The sequence below is a fragment of the Silurus aristotelis genome, assembly GCF_946808225.1.
Source record: "Silurus aristotelis genome assembly, chromosome: 3".
NCBI lineage: Eukaryota > Metazoa > Chordata > Actinopteri > Siluriformes > Siluridae > Silurus > Silurus aristotelis.
The window spans coordinates 2,558,551-2,577,828 of record NC_139576.1 but is presented as its reverse complement, the minus strand read 5'-3'; the positions used below and the strand labels follow the sequence as shown (position 1 = coordinate 2,577,828).

The 19,278-nt window shown below is 41.6% G+C and overlaps 2 protein-coding genes and 1 long non-coding RNA gene across 6 annotated transcripts in view; all 3 read right to left on the bottom strand.

Moving 5' to 3' along the window:
• The window catches only part of LOC310723321 (uncharacterized protein), a 487,719-nt gene that overhangs the window by 304,003 nt on the left and 164,438 nt on the right, over positions 1-19,278 (bottom strand). The gene's annotated exons all lie outside the window — the stretch shown is intronic.
• On the bottom strand, positions 12,326-14,051 carry LOC310723338. The gene is made up of 2 exons (XR_014532648.1): positions 13,934-14,051; positions 12,326-13,329 (listed from the first exon to the last, which is right to left on the bottom strand). It is a non-coding gene; the product is annotated as an uncharacterized lncRNA (long non-coding RNA).
• Positions 19,159-19,278, bottom strand: part of LOC310723289 (UDP-glucuronosyltransferase-like) — a 10,220-nt gene continuing 10,100 nt past the window's right edge. The window contains exon 5 of the mRNA XM_083536086.1: positions 19,159-19,278. This exon is cut by the window's right edge and continues 545 nt beyond it. The gene's annotated coding sequence lies outside the window, so the exon portion shown is untranslated.

The window sequence follows — 19,278 nt, the reverse complement described above, 5'->3', positions numbered from 1 at the left end:
GGTTCGTCCTTTTAGTTCTGATGCCATAGCGAGACTTGCAGGAGTCCCAACTTCACAGTGTCGTTAACTTTTATACAACAATAAGGACACATAACATTCTTCTCTTCCTGTCATCGCTCTTCTCTCTCACTCGCTCTCTCGCTCTCTCTCTCTCTCTCTCTCTCTGTCTCTCTCTCTCTCTCTCTCTCTCTCTCTCTCTCTCTCTCTCTCTCTCTTTCTCTTTCCCACTCTCTCGGTCGAGTTAAACATGATCCTGAGGTTCCAATGACCACTGTTCCAGCTCCTCTCCTCTACTTGGATCTACCCATTTCATCCAGGCCTGCTTCTGGATAGCATTCTCTTCGATTGGAGGCCACTCTGTGCAGCCGGGGATGGTTTCTCCTCAACGCTCTGGGTATCCATGAAATTACGGAGTAAGAACAGGAACTCTGAGGACTTGGATTTGGACTGTAGTTAATGTTAACTGTCTGCTACACTGACTCAGGACTACAGTTTGCTTCTCATCACCATCACTGCACCTCAACACCATTTATCTGTTATAAATGGACATTCAGTGCAACCCTAGATGAGTCTTGAGTCTGGTTCCAATCAAGGTATTTTTCATTATGCCATCTCTGGGAGTTTTTCCTTCACCACAGTCGCCACCGGTTCGTTCATGAGGGACAATTTACACTTTGAGACAATGTTTATTGTTAAAAGTGCAATACAAATAAACACGAATTAAATTGAATAACAAAATGTGGAAAAGTGAAGTGCTGTGAATACTTTTTATATGCACTGTATGTAGGCATGCTGGTCATCCACAATGTTCCACTCGTCTCCATATTAATTAAAAGCATATAAATTGGTCATTTATAGAATGATGGTGTAATGAATATAAACAAATTGTAAAACAATCGGCATGGGAAACATCTTTTTGGCCCAGGGGTCATCTTTATGACATTTTCTGCTGCCATCCCTCCCTTATTGCCATATGGTAAAGGAGACTTTATTGCTCTTTAACAAAATTGGTTATTTGTCAGCTTGGGGGATTTATTCTTTATTTAAAGATGAAGGTCAGGAATGCAAGATGAGAAAGAATGAAATCCATAGCACACAATCTTAGTTTCTTATTGTGTGTGTGTTGAAGTGTGCATGTGTGTGCCAGTGTGCATCGGTAATTTGTCTGTAGTTTTTGTTTTGTAAAAACATTTTTAGCTGGGATGTCAAAATTTACCCCTAAGGCAAACTTCGTACCCTAGCTGTCTAAAGCCTCCTGTAGCTCAAACTGCTGAAGAAGTTCATGCTGTTAATAATCAACGGGTCACGACTGTTTTGGCAGCACAAGGGGGCCAACACCATATTAGTCTGGTGGTCATAATGTTATGCCTGATCCTTTCTAATGTGCAAGCAGGGCAAAAGAACCTGCATAAGAAACCTTGATAGGTCCTAGAATCATCTGGGTATCACCAGGTAGTATCACTACGAGTCAGTTCTGATCCACAACTCTAAAACCAGTGCACTAAATCCAAAGGATTCTTAGTAAATGTAAGAGGGCTCTTTAATGAGTACATTAGTTTTACGTTTTATTCCTAAAGTAGCCAAATCAATTTCAAATGAGGGCTATTCAGAGGAGACCATCTACAGCAATCTCATGGCAGTCCTTGAATTGTCCCCATGGTGCCATTCTCAGCAGCAGTGAGTGCACAAGACTCTAATCAGGAGTAGAGCTTCAAGAAGGATCAGTATGGTCTGAAGGAGTCAGTATCACAAGCAGCTCATTACCCCTTTGTGATGACGTGGTCCTTTTGTTTTTAAAGATATACAAGTAAAAATGAATTCAATTGATGTCCATTGACGTTCCTCAATTTTCTGTGCAAAGCTTGTGTCTGTCACCTGGATTTGCTGAAACATGTCATCAACAGAACAGTGGAAGATAATATCATGTATAGAAATAATTGTTCAGAGAGGAAGCATGTGTAAAGGAAACAGCAATGGTCCTTGAAAACGGCTTTGTGGAATCACCATCATTAATTTTGAAATTCAAAGTAAATGTGGCAATGTACATTTATAGACGTATCTAACTAACTCTAAGCTCTTAGTAATGCAAACGCTTAGCTAACTACATTTATTTGTTTGGGATTTCACCAAAATTATCAGCTAAAAAAATCTGAGCTAAATGGTGTTTTCTTTAAGTATAATAATAATTAGGAAGCAGTTTTTCTCATGTGTTAGTGAGAATAAATGGCTTTAAACAGTGTGGTCTAGTGCTACCAGAGGTGGGAAGTAGCGGAGTACAAATACTTTGTTACTGTACTTAAGTCGATTTTTCTGGTATCAGTTTTTTACTCCACTATTTATTTTTCAGACAACTTTTTACTTTTACTCATTACATTTTTACACAGATATCTGTACTTTTTACTTCTTACATTTTCAAAACCGGCTCTTACTTTAGTTTTAATTCATTGATTTGGTGAAATATAAATTTTTTATTTTCACTGGGCACCGATTTCAGCCGAACAACCGATTTCCTGTTACTGCGCGTCTTTTTCAATCCGCTGGTGTATAAAGTCCTGACCCTCACTCTTTACGGAGATAAGAATCAGCAGGCAGAAGGCAGTAAGAAGTTTGCGGTTAATGTGGATGAGACAGAGGGAGTCAGTGATGAGAACATGACTGAGAACAGACACATTCATGATCATCATCATCTTTTCTCTGCTTGTGTTCTATATGTGGATCTTCATCCTGGACACATTCATTAGGTAACAACATTTTTAATTTGTTTTGTATTAATATATATATATATATATATATGTATGTGTCAGGGAGCTCCCTGTTCCTTCTCCTTGAAGCTCCTTTCCAGCGTACTAGGCACACACACCTGAGACTCGTTCAGCACTCATCACCACACCCATATAAACCCATCACCTCCACATTCACGTTGTCAGTTATTATCTATGGTTTTGCTGCTCATCACACGTGTTACCCGTGGACTGTTCAGTGCCGCGCAGCTTCCACCGTGGAATCTACACCGACTACCTTTCTTTTTTGTTCTTTGACCGTGGACTGCGCTTCCGCTGCGCCCCACCGGATTATTCACGGTATGTATGTGTGTGTGTGTGTGTGTGTGTGTGTGTGTGTGTGTATATATATATATATATATATATATATATATATATATATAGTGAGGAAAATAAGTATTTGAACACCCTGCTATTCTGCAAGTTCTCCCACTTAGAAATCATGGTGGGGTCTGAAATTGTCATCGTAGGTGCATGTCCACTGTGAGAGACATAATCTAAAAAAAAAAATCCAGAAATCACAATATATGATTTTTTAACTATTTATTTGTATGATACAGCTGCAAATAAGTATTTGAACACCTGAGAAAGTCAATGTTAATATTTGGTACAGGAGCCTTTGTTTGCAATTACAGAGGTCAAACGTTTCCTGTAGTTTTTCACCAGGTTTGCACACACTGCAGGAGGGATTTTGGCCCACTCCTCCACACAGATCTTCTCTAGATCAGTCAGGTTTCTGGCCTGTCGCTGAGAAACACGGAGTTTGAGCTCCCTCCAAAGATTCTCTATTGGGTTTAGGTCTTGAGACTGGCTAGCATGGCCGCAGGAAGTGGGGGTGCTGGGTGTGCTGCAGCACCCCCTATTGGCGAGAGAGAGATTTTTTAAAAATGTAGGCCTATTAAAAATATTTTGCACAATTTATAAATTCCTTAAGAATATTTTAGGAAATGATTTTGACACACGTAGGCTATTAAGTGTATTTTTGATTTTAATGTAATTATTTTGATTATTTTAATTATTGATTTTTCAAGTTCATTTGGAAAGCGCGTTTCACACGCGCGGGTTTTAGTTTGGCTTTCTCTGGCAGCGCGCAAACATAGCCTAAATGCCTTGCCTTGTGGAAGATAAAATTAGCTCTTCGTACCTTTTACAACAACATGAAGATCCCTCTCAAAGCGCAGAGTGGGAGGCTATAACGCGTCTTTGTATGGAAATATAAAACTGTTTTTTTTTTTTTTTTTTAAATGGATTCAACTTTATTATATTATGTAAGTTACCAGTATTTATCTATTTATTTCAATGCTTTACAGGTTTTAGTGTATTGTTTCTTTGGGTTTTTTTTTTTATTATTATTTCAAAACCGCAACACCGCCGGTATTTGGTCCACTACCACCGCGGTGGTAAAAAAAAAAAAAAAGTGCAATCGTCACAGCCCTATGTTATTTTTTAAAATGTATTCTAAATAGGCGCATAGGCTCATAGTTTTTTTTGTCAAAAAAAAATAAATAATAATAATAATTCACAGCACTCCCTGTTCAAAATTACTTCCAGCAGCCCTGCTGGCTAGGCCACGCCAGAACCTTGATATGCTTCTTACAGAGCCACTCCTTGGTTATCCTGGCTGTGTGCTTCGGGTCATTGTCATGTTGGAAGACCCAGCCTCGACCCATCTTCAATGCTCTAACTGAGGGAAGGAGGTTGTTCCCCAAAATCTCGTAATACATGGCCCCGGTCATCCTCTCCTTAATACAGTGCAGTCACCCTGTCCCATGTGCAGAAAAACACCCCCAAAGCATGATGCTGCCACCCCCATGCTTCACAGTAGGGATGGTGTTTTTGGGATGGTACTCATCAGTCTTCTTCCTCCAAACACGTTTAGTGGAATTATGACCCAAAAGTTCTATTTTGGTCTCATCTGACCACATGACTTTCTCCCATGACTCCTCTGGATCATCCAAATGGTCATTGGCAAACTTAAGACGTGCCTGGACATGTGCTGGTTTAAGCAGGGGAACCTTCCGTGCCATGCATGATTTCAAACCATGACGTCTTAGTGTATTACCAACAGTAACCTTGGAAACGGTGGTCCCAGCTCTTTTCAGGTCATTGACCAGCTCCTCCCGTGTAGGTCTGGGCTGATTTCTCACCTTTCTTAGGATCATTGAGACCCCACGAGGTGAGATCTTGCATGGAGCCCCAGTCCGAGGGAGATTGACAGTCATGTTTAGCTTCTTCTATTTTCTAATGATTGCTCCAACAGTGGACCTTTTTTCACCAAGCTGCTTGGCAATTTCCCCGTAGATCTTTCCAGCCTTGTGGAGGTGTACAATTTTGTCTCTAGTGTCTTTGGACAGCTCTTTGGTCTTGGCCATGTTAGTAGTTGGATTCTTACTGATTGTATGGGGTGGACAGGTGTCTTTATGCAGCTAACGACCTCAAACAGGTGCATGTCATTTAGGATAATAAATGTAGTGGGGGTGGACATTTTAAAGGCAGACTAACAGGTCTTTGAGGGTCAGAATTTTAGCTGATAGACAGGTGTTTCAAATACTTATTTGCAGCTGTATCATACAAATAAATAGTTTAAAAATCATTTATTGTGATTTCTGGATTTTTTTTTTTAGATGATGTCTCTCACAGTGGACATGCACCTACGATGACAATTTCAGACCCCTCCATGATTACTAAGTGGGAGAACTTGCAAAATAGCAGCGTGTTCAAATACTTATTTTCCTCACTGTATATATATATATATACTTATTTTCCTCACTGTATCTGTCTGTTTGTCTGTCCGTCAAATATTATGATGTGAGGTCCAGTTAACAGCTAAAACAGGTAGAAGTAATAACTACTTTTTACTTAAGTACATGTCAGAGCCAAGACTTCTTTACTTTCACTTAAGTAAAAAGGTATAATCAGTACTTCAACTTTTACCCAAGAATTTTAAAACATGAGTATCTGTACTTATCTCTACTTAAGTAAAGAATGTGTGTACTTTTGCCACCTCTGAGTGCTACACCATTAACCAGAGAACCTTACATTTAAGTTTATTAATACAGCTGAGCAACTATGGGTTAAAGGGCTTTGCTCAGTGGTGGCATTTCAGGGCTGGGATTTGAACTCTTAACTTTTGGATCCAAAGACCAATCACAAATCCACCACCCCAGGCAGAAATTGGAGTGTAGTAGGAAGAAAAAAAAAGCAAAACCCAGAGTATAGTATAAACTCAAATATATAGAGTTTTGCAGTAACTTCCAAGATAAATATTTTCTTGTTTCTTCTTCTTCTTCTTCTTTCGGCTGCTCCCATTAGGGGTCGCCACAGCGGATCATCCGTCTCCATACCACCCTGTCCTCTATATCTGCCTCTTTTACACCAACTACCTGCATGTCTTCCCTCACCACATCCATGAACCTCCTCCTTGGCCTTCCTCTTTTCCTCCTACCTGGTGGCTCCATCTTCAGCATTTTTCTACCAATATAATTCATGTCCCTTCTCTGCACATGTCCAAACCATCTCAATCTCGCCTCCCTCACCTTGTCACCAAAACATCCTACATGAGCTGTCCCTCTAATAAACTTATTTCTAATCTTGTCCATCCTCGTCACTGCCAACGAAAACCTCAACATCTTCAGCTCCGCTACCTCCAGCTCCACCTCCTGTTTTTTACTCAATGCCACTGTCTCTAATCCATACAACATCGCAGGTCTCACCACAGTCCTATAAACTTTCCCTTTAATTCTTGCAGATACTCTTCTATCACAAATCACTCCTGTCACTCTTCTCCACCCACTCCACCCTGCCTGCACTCTTTTCTTTACTTCCCTAACACACTCTCCATTACTTTGCACTGTTGACCCCAGGTACCTGAACTCCTCCACCTTCTCCACCTCTTCTCCCTGCAACCGCATCACTCCACTGCCCTCCCTCTCATTCACACACATGTACTCTGTCTTACTCCTACTGACTTTCATTCCCTTTCTCTCCAGCGCATATCTCCACCTCTCCAGGCTCTTCTCAACCTGCTCTCTACTCTCACCACAAATCACAATATCATCTGCAAACATCATAGTCCAGGGAGACTCCTGTCTGACCTCGTCCGTCAACCTGTCCATCACCACTGCAAACAGGAAAGGGCTCAGGGCCGATCCTTGATGCAGTCCAACCTTCACCCTGAACCAGTCTGTCGTACCTACTGCACACTTTACTGCCGTCACACTGTCCTCATACATGTCCTGCACCACCCTCACATACTTCTCTGACACACCTGACTTCCTCATACAATACCACAACTCCTCTCTCGGCACCCTGTCGTACGCTTTCTCTAAATCCACAAATACACAATGCAGCTCCTTCTGTCCTTCTCTATACTTCTCCATCAACATCCTCAAAGCAAATAAGGCATCTGTGGTGCTCTTCCTCGGCATGAAACCATACTGTTGCTCACAGATGGTCACCTCTTCTCTCAGCCTGGCTTCCACTACTCTTTCCCATAACTTCATGGTGTGACTGATCAACTTAATTTCCCTGTAGTTACTGCAGGTCTGCACATCTCCCTTATCCTTAAAGATCGGTACCAGCACACTCCTTCTCCATTCCTCAGGCATCCTCTCCCCTTCCAGAATCCTGTTTAACAATCTGGTTAAAAACTCCACTGCCATCTCTCCTAAACATCTCCACGCTTCTACCGGTATGTCATCTGGTCCAACCGACTTTCCATTCTTCATCCTCTTAATCGCTGCTCTCACTTCCTCCTTACTAATCCTATCTACATCCTGCTTCACCAACTTCACATCCTCCAACCTTCTCTCTCTCTCTGATTTTCCTCATTCATCAGCTGCTCAAAATACTCCCTCCATCTTCTCAACACACTCTCCTCACTAGTCAACACATTTCCCTCTCCATCCTTTATTGCTCTAACTTGCAGTACATCCTTCCCAGCTCGGTCCCTCTGCTTGGCCAATCGGTATAAATCCTTTTCTCCTTCCTTAGTGTCCAACCTCTTATACAGTTCCTCATATGCCTTTTCCTTGGCTTTCGCCACATCCCTTTTAACCTGCTGCCGCATCTCCTTGTACTCCTGCCTACTCTTCTCATCACTCTGTCGATCCCACTTCTGTTTTGCCAATCTCTTTCCCCTAATGCTCTCCTGCACTTCCTCATTCCACCACCACGTCTCCTTGTCTTGCTTTCTATTTCCAGATGTCACACCAAGTACTTTTCTAGCTGCCTCCCTCATCACTCCTGCAGTAGTTGCCCAATCATCCGGCACCTCTTCACCACCACCAAGCCCCTGTCTGACCTCTTCCCTGAACCTCACACTACAATCTTCCTCCTTCAGTTTCCACCATCTTATTCTTCTTTCAAACCTTACTTTCCTCCTCTTCTTCTTCGCCTCCAAAACCATCCTACAGACCACCATCCGATGCTGTCTAGCTACACTGTCCCCCGCCAACACCTTACAGTCTCCAATCTCCTTCAGGTTGCATCTCCTACACAGAAGATAATCCACCTGTGTGCACCTTCCTCCACTCTTATACGTCACCCTATGATCCTCCTTCTTCTTAAAATACGTGTTCACCACTGCCATTTCCATCCTTTTAGCAAAATCTACCACCATCTGCCCTTCCACATTCCTCTCCTTAAAACCATACCTACCCATCACCTCCTCATCACCTCTGTTCCCTTCACCTACATGCCCATTAAAGTCTGCCCCAATCACCAATCGTTCTTTCCTAGGTACACCATCTACCACTTCATCTAATTCACTCCAGAATCTTTCTTTCTCCTCCATCTCACAGCCAACTTGTGGAGCATAGGCACTGATGACATTTATCATCATCCCTTCAACTTCCACCTTCACGATCATCACCCTATCAGAAACTCTCTTCACCTCCACTACACTCTTACTGTACGCTTCCTTCAGAATCACCCCTACACCATTTCTCTTTCCATCCACACCATGATAAAACAGTTTACACCCACCTCCAATGTTCCTGGCCTTACTCCCTTTCCACTTGGTCTCCTGAACACACAACACATCTACCTTTCTCCTCTCCATCATATCAGCTATCTCTCTCCCTTTACCCGTCATAGTACCAACATTTAAAGTACCAACCCGAACCTCTACTCTCCTACACTGCTCCTTTTCCTGCCGTCTCTGTAGACGCCTTCCTCCTCTCCTTCTCCTCCTTCGGCCAACAGTAGCCCAATTTCCACCGGTACCCTGTCGGCTAACGATACCTGTGGCGGTCGTTGTTAACCCGGGCCTCGACCGATCCGGTATGAAATTCTCATTTGTGATCCGCATATTTGATTTGGCACATGTTTTACGCTGGATGCCCTTCCTAACGCAACCCTCCCCATTTACCCGGGCTTGGGACCGGCACTAAGAGTACACTGGCTTGTGCCCCCCTAATGGCTGGGTTAATATTTTCTTGTTTCTTAATTGAATAATTTCCTGATTGATGAAAAGACTACATAGAAGAATTTACTGTTTGGACCCTTTAATTCATACTGGACAACATGCTGAAACTGATTTCCACTGCACAAATATCTAACATTTGGTGTCTATTTCTAAAAGTGGTGAGTTATCTATTATTATCTTAAATTATATCTTACATTCAATTCATGTTTATTTGTATTGCTCTTTTAACAATAAACATTGTCTCAAAGAGGCTTGGAAATAGAAAGCAAGACAAGGAGACGTGGTGGTGGAATGAGGAAGTGCAGGAAAGCATTTGGGGAAAGAGGTTGGCAAAACAGAAGTGGGATAGACAGAGTGATAAGAGAAGTAGGCAGGAGTACAAGGAGATGCGGCAGCAGGTAAAAAGGGATGTGGCGAAAGCCAAGGAAAGGGCATATGAGGAGCTTTATAAGAGGTTGGTCACTAAGGAAGGAGAAAAGGATTTATACCGATTGGCCAGGCAGAGGGACCGAGCTGGGAAGGATGTACTGCAAGTTAGAGCAATAAAGGATGGAGAGGGAAATGTGTTGACTAATGAGGAGAGTGTGTTGAGAAGATGGAGGGAGTATTTTGAGCAGCTGATGAATGAGGAAAATCAGAGAGAGAGAAGGTTGGAGGATGTGGAGTTGGAGTTGGTGAAGCAGGATGTAGATAGGATTAGTAAGGAGGAAGTGAGAGCAGCGATTAGGAGGATGAAGAATGGAAAGTCGGTTGGACCAGATGACATCCCGGTAGAAGCGTGGAGATGTTTAGGAGAGATGGCAGTGGAGTTTTTAACCAGATTGTTTAACAGGATTCTGGAAGGGGAGAGTATGCCTGAGGAATGGAGAAGGAGTGTGCTGGTACCGATCTTTAAACATAAGGGAGATGTGCAGACCTGCAGTAACTACAGGGGAATTAAATTGATCAGTCACACCATGAAGTTATGGGAAAGAGTAGTGGAAGCCAGGCTGAGAGAAGAGGTGACCATCTGTGAGCAACAGTATGGTTTCATGCCGAGGAAGAGCACCACAGATGCCTTATTTGCTTTGAGGATGTTGATGGAGAAGTATAGAGAAGGACAGAAGGAGCTGCATTGTGTATTTGTGGATTTAGAGAAAGCGTACGACAGAGTGCCGAGAGAGGAGTTGTGGTATTGTATGAGGAAGTCAGGTGTGTCAGAGAAGTATGTGAGGGTGGTGCAGGACATGTATGAGGACAGTGTGATGGCAGTGAAGTGTGCAGTAGGTACGACAGACTGGTTCAGGGTGAAGGTTGGACTGCATCAAGGATCGGCCCTGAGCCCTTTCCTGTTTGCAGTGGTGATGGACAGGTTGACGGACGAGGTCAGACAGGAGTCTCCCTGGACTATGATGTTTGCAGATGATATTGTGATTTGTGGTGAGAGTAGAGAGCATGTTGAGAAGAGCCTGGAGAGGTGGAGATATGCGCTTGAGAGAAGGGGAATGAAAGTCAGTAGGAGTAAGACAGAGTACATGTGTGTGAATGAGAGGGAGGGCAGTGGAGTGATGCGGATGCGGGGAGAAGAGGTGGAGAAGGTGGAGGAGTTCAGGTACCTGGGGTCAACAGTGCAAAGTAATGGAGAGTGTGTTAGAGAAGTAAAGAAAAGAGTGCAGGCAGGGTGGAGTGGGTGGAGAAGAGTGACAGGAGTGATTTGTGATAGTAGGGTATCTGCAAGAATGAAAGGGAAAGTTAATAGGACTGTGGTGAGACCTGCGATGTTGTATGGATTAGAGACAGTGGCATTGAGTAAAAGACAGGAGGTGGAGCTGGAGGTAGCAGAGCTGAAGATGTTAAGGTTTTCGTTGGGAGTGACGAGGATGGACAAGATTAGAAATGAGTTTATTAGAGGGACAGCACATGTAGGATGTTTTGGTGACAAGGTGAGGGAAGCGAGATTGAGATGGTTTGGACATGTGCAGAGAAGGGACATCAATTATAATGGTAGAAAAATGCTGAAGATGGAGCCACCAGGTAGGAGGAAAAGAGGAAGGCCAAGGAGGAGGTTCATGGATGTGGTGAGGAAAGACATGCAGGTAGTTGGTGTGAAAGAGGCAGATGTAGAGGACAGGATGGTATGGAGACGGATGATCCGCTGTGGTGACCCCTAATGGGAGCAGCCGAAAGAAGAAGAAGATTGTCTCAAAGAGGCTTTACACAGATAATGTGGTGATTTAAAATTCATAAAATGTTTTTTATAACCAAGTTTAGCACTAATAAGTGAGCCGGTGGCGACTGTGGTAAAGGAAAAACTCCCTGAGATGCATAAGTAAGAAACCTTGAGGGGAACCAGACTCAAGAGGGAACCTCATCCTCGTCTGGGTTCCACCAAATGGCCATTTATTACAGATATACGATGTTGCGGGATGCAATGATGATGATCAGAAGCGAATTGTAGTCCTGAGTCAGTGTAGCAGACTGTTGATATTAACTACAGTCCAATCCATCCTCAAAACTCCTGTTCTTATTTCGGAATTTCATGGATCCCCAGGGCATTGATAAAAACCTCTCCAGCTGCACAGAGTCCAATCGAAGAGAACATCATCCAGAGGCAGGCCTGGGCGAAGTGGGCAGATCCCAGGAGAGAAGAGGAACAGAAACAGTGATTACAGGTACCTCAGGAGCATTTTGAACTCAACTGAGAGAGAGAGAGAGAGAGAGAGAGAGAGAAAGAGAGAGAGAGAGAGAGAGAGAGAGAGAGAGAGAGATGTGGTTGACTCTAATGTCTAATGTTAATGCGTGGAAAATGGGTAGAAATGCTTGGATTGGTGCAAATGAGAGATTTAAGCCAGTGATAATTCTCAAGTGAATCACACACCTTGAAATGTGCAGACAGTTTAATCCCATGACACTGTCCCCATGTTCTCCTGCCTACGTAATTCTACTTTCCCAGTCACTCTGCTGTTCTGTCTTGTCCCTAGATGTGCCTCTACATGCCAATTATTCTATTACTTTTTTCAAATCTAAATAACAAAACCTCATACAAGGAATGCAACCACCATCATTACTGTCCAGCCAACCAGCAATTGTCAGGATCCGAGGAATTCGGTTAGGTTTCCACTTTTTATTTATTTATTTATTTTCCTACCCATGTGTTTTCCTGTTTCCCCACCTGATGTCCCCATGTCCTCAATAAATTCTAATAGTTCCTACCTGAGTCCTGTTAGAATTGAGCATATTTAAATTCCCTTGTTGGGTCCCTGTGAGGGATAATGATCGATCTCACGTGGTTCTAACTTTTTGCCTTTTCACAGATTTCCAGTGTTTGTTTTTGTTTGTTTTTTGCCTTGTTTTTTTCTGGTAAGACTTTAAGTATTTTTATTCTGAATTTCTGAGAAGTTTTTTTTCCCTGATGAATTTGGACTTTCTTTTGCCCTGATTTTGTGTGGGAATTTTTGTGTCCTGATTTTTTTGTATTTATAATTTTGGTGTTTTTTTTTTTTTGTTTTGTTTCTTTGACATTTTAAAATAAGCTATTGATTTACCAAAAACAGTCTCCCAGCATTTTGGTGATTTAGTCACTAACTTTAATCTATTGATTGTGTTCATGGCCACAAATTTCCCTCTTTTCTTCCTGTCACTCAGCACGACTGCAATAGCGCCGAGGATGATGGGTAATGCTGATAGAAATGCCAAAGGTAACTGTTTTTCCCATTTTTATCAGAGAATAAGGCAGAACATATATGGTTGTGGTTGTACTGTATTTAATGTGTGTGTGTCTCTAATCAACACAATCTCTTTGATTAACCGGGAGAATATATTTACTGTATTTTGACTGGAAGGAACCACTAATGATGGCTTATAAGAGTATCTTACCGATTATAAAGCAGTAAAATCTCCTGCTTAAATGTTGTGTAATAGCACTTGAAGATTAAAAAATCAATAACAAATAAGAAAAAAAAAACAGTACACTGTCTGTGGTATCCAGTGGCAGAAAGAAAACTTTGGCGAAGGCACCAAAAATGCTTTCTAATCAAATACATCACATAGAAAGTCGTCCTCAGTGAAACAAAAAAAAGAGGGAAATCCGTGTCTATGAACACGAATGAGTAGATTATATTTCATTACTAAAATGACGCGAGACTGGGCTGATTTACTGCTGTTTCCGAGTCTGATTTCTGCACTTGGGTCCACATGTCTCCTCATGGCAGATGTCTAGAGCTTCTGCCTCTCATACAGTCAACCCAGGATTGAGCCCTGGCCCTGACCGCAATATTCCAATATTATTGTCTCCTCACAACATTTTTGCTTTCCATTGGAAAACATAAAGTAATGAAGGTCATCCACTATTTGTAGCAGTCAGAAACTCAGCCTATCTCTGTAAACACATCCCACACATCTAGAGCTCCAATACACAAACCAGAGACTGAACTACAGTAACCTTGTCTACCCTTCATTATTTCAATTTCATACAGATAAACATATACCAGAATATAATACATTCTAACTTCTCAAATCGCCATTCTATCTTCTTTGCCTTTGTAGCTTCTTGCATCATTTCACCCACTTCTGAACGAGACTCTGTTTCCTCCTTTACTATTGGAGCCACAGACAGAGTTTCTCTGCTTACTTTGCTCATCTATTTCCTAAATCTGTCCTTCATCTTTAAAAACTTGAATTCCAAACCAGATTGGTTGAGGCCTGTGCTACCAATGTCTACCACAGGTATTGTTAACTAACAAGGTACCGGAAATTCATTTCAAATAGGGTGATGAACGTAAAGATGGAAGTTTCAGGAGAGATAAATGTTTTCAGTGCCTATGTTCTGCAAGTGGGTTGTGAGATGGAGGAAAAAGAAAAATTCTGTAGTGAGTTAGATAAAGTGGTCTGGGGTGAACTTAGGAAATAAAGCTTGGTGATTGAAGCAGACTTCCATGAACATGTTGGTGAATGAAACAGAGGTGATGAGGAGGTGATTGAGGAGAGGAATGTGGAAGGGCAGATGGTATTTGCAAAAAGGATGCCAATTGCAGTGGTGAACACGTATTTTAGAAAAAAGAAAGAACATAGGGTGACATACAATACTGGATGAGTGTGTTGGCGGGGGACAGTGTAGCTAGATAGCATCGGATGGTGGTCTGTAGGATGGTTTTGGAGGCGAAGAAGAAGAGAAGGAGAGTGAGGACTGAAAGAAGAATAAGATGGTGGAAGCTGAAGGAGAAAGACTGTAGTGTGAGGTTCAGGGAAATGGTCAGACAGGGGCTCGGTGGTGGTGAAGAGGTGCTGGATGATTGGGAAACTACTGCAGGAGTGATGAGGGAGGCAGCTAGACAAGTACTTGGTGTGACATCTGGAAATAGAAAGGAAGACAAGGAGACATGGTGGTGGAATGAGGAAGAGCAGGAGAGCATAAGGAGAAAGAGGTTGGCAAAACAGAAGTGGGATAGACAGAGTGATGAGAAAAGTAAGCAGGAGTACAAGGAGATGCAGCAGCAGGTAAAAAGGGATGTGGCGAAAGCCAAGGAAAAAGCATATGAGGAGCTGTATGAGAGGTTGGACACTAAGGAAAGAGAAAAGGATTTATACCGGTTGGCCAGGCAGAGGAACCGAGCTGGAAATGTGTTGACTAGTGAGGAGAGTGTGTTGAGAAGATGGAGGGAGTATTTTGAGCAGCTGATCAACGAGGAAAATGAGAGAGAGAGAGAGAGAGAGAGAGAGAGAGAGAGAGAGAGAGAGAGAGAGAGAGAGAGAGAGAGAGAGAGAGAAGGTACGATGGTGTGGAAATCTGAAGCAGGACATGGATAGGATTAGTAAGGAGGAAGTGAGAGCAGCAATTAGTTGGTCTGCAGGGTGCGGTGCTTAGTTGGTTTTTATCATACCTCACTAACAGAACTTTCTCAGTTGTGCTAAATGATAATTCTTCATCGGTTGCTCCTCTGTCATCTGGTGTGCCTCAGGGATCTATTCTTGGTCCCATTCTGTTTTCCCTCTATATGCTGCCATCTGGTCAACTCATTTCCAAACACGAAGTTCAATTTAAATTTTATGCTGACGACCTCCAGATTTATTTTCCTGTGATTATGAGTAATAATTCTGCATTGGACCCTTTTCATAACTGCCTTCAGGATGTTAAACAATGGCGTTCCCAGAACTTCCTTCATCTGAAAGAAGCAAAAACTGAATATATCCTGTTTAGCCCAGACTCACGCAGCAGTTCTCCGAGTTTTGGTCCTCTAACACCTCAGTTTGTGCCTACCGTGCGTAACCTGGGTGTTATTTTTGAACAAATTGTTATTCGAGAAACAGATCAGTGCAGTAGTGAAGGCGAGCTTTTACCAGCTAAGACTCCTCAGCAAGGTAAAACCATTTCTGTCCCAAGCTCTCCGTTCCTCTGGACTTACCTCTCTGGTCATTCCTAAATTCCGATATAAAAAGTTTAGTGACCGGTCATATGCTGTCCAGGGACCAAAGCTGTGGAACGCTCTTCCAGCTCACATCCGATCCATCACTGTGCTGAGTGTTTTTAAATCACAGTTGAAAACTTTTTTATTCATACAAGCTTTTAACACGTAGCCCTGCTTCACTGCTGTTTTACTTATATTTTGTGTTCTTATATTTTTACATTTTTATATTTCTTATATTTTTATTGATTGTGTTGTTTTTACTGGAAAGTGCCTTGTGCTCCTTTTGGTTGCTGTAAGGCACTATACAAATAAAGCTTGATTGATTGATTGATTGATTGATTGATTGATTGATTGATTGATTGATTGATTGATTGATTGATTAAGAGGATGAAGAGTGGAAAGTCAGTTGGACCAGATGACATACCAGTAGAAGCATGGAGATGTTCAGTAGAGATTTCAGTGGAGTTTTTAAACAGATTGTTTTACAAGATTCTGGAAGGTGAGAAGATGCCTGAGGAATGGAGAAGGAGTGTGCTGGTACCGATGTAACTACAGGGGAATTAAGTTGATCAGTCACACCATGAAGTTATGGGAAAGAGTAGTGGAATCCAGGCTGATTTCTTCCGGGCAAAAAGCATTCACATGATTAAAAAAGTGCAGAAAAGCTAAATTCAGCTCATAATGATGAATTAAAAAACTAGATTTCAGCAACAATGAGAATCATATGATCAGGTTACTGAAGTTCTCAGAGCTTTGTATAACACTGGCCAAGTTAAAAGTGAAAGTGTTACTATTAATATTGTTAGCTGGTGTTGTTACAATTCTTTTTTTTTTTTTACACAGTGGAGGGTGAAATGAATGGACATTGACGCATGTCTACAAATAGACTGGCACATGATCCATCTAAACAATTTCAGTCCAGAGTGAAATGTATTTTCAGTTTTCAAATGATGATTTATTTCATTCACAGCATAGACTCCAATAGTTTCCAAGTTATTGGTACATGTAAAGAATTAAAGTATAAAGTATTAAAAAATGTCTAAAAGAGGCAGATCTGACTGTAAAGGCACATGTGAGATGATAAATGACAGCATATTAGTCCCAGTGATCACAGTCCAGTTTAACATCACTCTAACATCTTTCTTCAATCTGTTCTTATGGTCCATTTAACTTTAAACTACAACACATTTTTTTTTCAGAATCATCAATGTACAGTTGTGTGCAAAAGTGAAGACAAAAGGAACAATTATATTTAAAAGTACAGCAAAAAAAAACCCATTCTTTTATGTTTATTGTCCTTTTTGCAGATGCTTCCTTCATTAGCACGAGTAACAACAAATGCACAACAAATGCTGTGGAAAAGTACGACACTAATGTGATACAGCATGTCACTTTGAATTTGAATCCTCCGATGCCACAGCTGTATTTAGCTTTATTTTTCTATCAGCTTCTTCTTACATTTAATGTCACAGCTTCTCATGTTACCATGAAACCGCAAAACTTCTCTGTCCTGAAAATTCTGGAACCTTCTAGAAAAGTTATATCTTTACCCTATACTGTAAATCTATCATGAAAGCGGCTGGTATTAAAACTTAATCAATACAAACTGGCCAATCAGATTGGAGGAATAAAGAGCGCTGTGGTATCTTCTTTCCAGCCCTGCCTTAAAGCCATAATTATGGATGGAGTTTTTTCAAGTGAAAACCACTGAGTATAGCTTAGGAAAGTTCCACATAAAAGAACTGAAGATCCATGAAGGAGAATGAAAGTCAGTAGGAGTAAGACAGAGTACATGTGTGTAAATGAGAGGGGGGGCAGTGGAGGGGTGCGGTTGCAGGGAGAAGAGGTGGAGGAGTTCAGGTACCTGGGGTCAACAGTGCAAAGTAATGGAGAGTGTGTTAGAGAAGTAAAGAAAAGAGTGCAGGCAGGGTGGAGTGGGTGGAGAAGAGTAATAGCAGGAGTGACTTGTGATAGAAGAGTATCTGTGAGAGTGAAAGGGAAAGTTTATAGGACTGTGGTGAGACCTGAGATGTTGTATGGATTAGAGACAATGACATTGAGTAAAAGACAGGAGGTGAAGCTGGAGATAGCAGAGCTTAAGATGTTGAGATGTTCGTTGGGAGTGATGATGATGGACAGGATTAGAAATGAGTTTATTAGAGGGACAGCACATGTAGGACGTTTTGGAGACAAGGTGAGGGAGGTGAGATTGAGATGGTTTGGACATGTGCAGAGGAGGGACATGGGGTATATCAGTAGGAGAATGCTGAGGATGGAGACACCAGGAAGGAGGAAAAGAGGAAGACTAAGGAGGAGGTTTATGGGTGTGGTGAGGGAAGATATGCAGGTGGTTGGTGTGAAAGAGGCAGATGTAAAGGACGGGGCAGGGGGGGGGGAGGATATGGAGACAAAGGATCCGCTGTGGCGACCCCTAATGGTAGAAGCCAAAAGAAGCAAAAAAGGAAAAAAAGAAAAACAAGAAGAAGAAATTTAAGATTATTTACTGTAGTAACATTTTGTTCAAGTGCATCTGTAAGTTCATTCATACAAGGAAAGCTGGGCATTTAGCTTGTCATCTAAAATAGTTAGTGCTTGCAGGCAAACTGATGTTTAACCTTGACATTAACACGTATATTAACGCTAGCTTATGTCTGAGGCTACGTCCACATTAATTTGAATACATTTAATCTAAAAAACATTTTGCGTCTGCACTTTCATTTTCAATCGTTTCCCAAAAAGTTGCTCATCCACACTGAAATGTCAGAAACGTTTACGTCCCTGTACTTGCATGAGCAAAACGTAAGCCTCTCCGACCTGCGTCGTTTCTGCTTGGTCTTTTTTTCACTTTCTGGTTCTTTAAAACATCACAGCAATAAGTAAAAATGTGTCATTGTTTCCGAAAGCCTCCATTTTCACAGTCCTGCAATGGAAAAACTGCGTTTTTAAATTGATCTGCTTTGGAAAGCATTTTTTTAAAAAGCTCCATTTATTTTGACTGAAAATGCCATCTCAGTGTGGATGGAAGGCCAAAACCGAGAGAAAAATATGCGTATTCAAACAAAAACGTATGAGTGGACATGACCATAGACAACTAAAATAGCCAACACTTTGAAACGGCATGCACCCATGGTCACATACATCTACTTTTCTTTTTTTGTCTCGGTTCATTTGCCTGAATCTAGCGTAGCATGTGATGCCCAGCTGGAGGTAGCGACATTAAAGAGGTAGAACAGCATCATGAATTCATTGTGTGATAATCCTATAATCCAATATGTCGACCTATTCGAACAAAGCGGAAATTAGAAAGTTGTCGAATGTATGAAGTGGAGAGCTGTTAGTAATTTATCATAACTCCTCCTTTTTTTCTTCTTTCGGCTTCTCCCATTAGGGGGCGCCACAGCGGATCATCCGTCTCCATACTCCCCCTGTCCTCTACATCTGCCTCTGTCAACCCATTAGTAATTTATCTAACACTTTTTAAATGTAAATTATTATATATTTTTTTATTTGTAGCATATTCAAGGTTGCTTATTTGCTGAAAAGAAACGTTTGCATTGCAGACATTAGCTAAAGAATTTGAACACCTATATTTTAATCATTATTATACAAGTCTGATTATCAGATTCTGTTGGTTGGTAGCATGTGATAGAGTCAGGTGGTGTGTATAATGAGCTGTAGGGTGGATTTT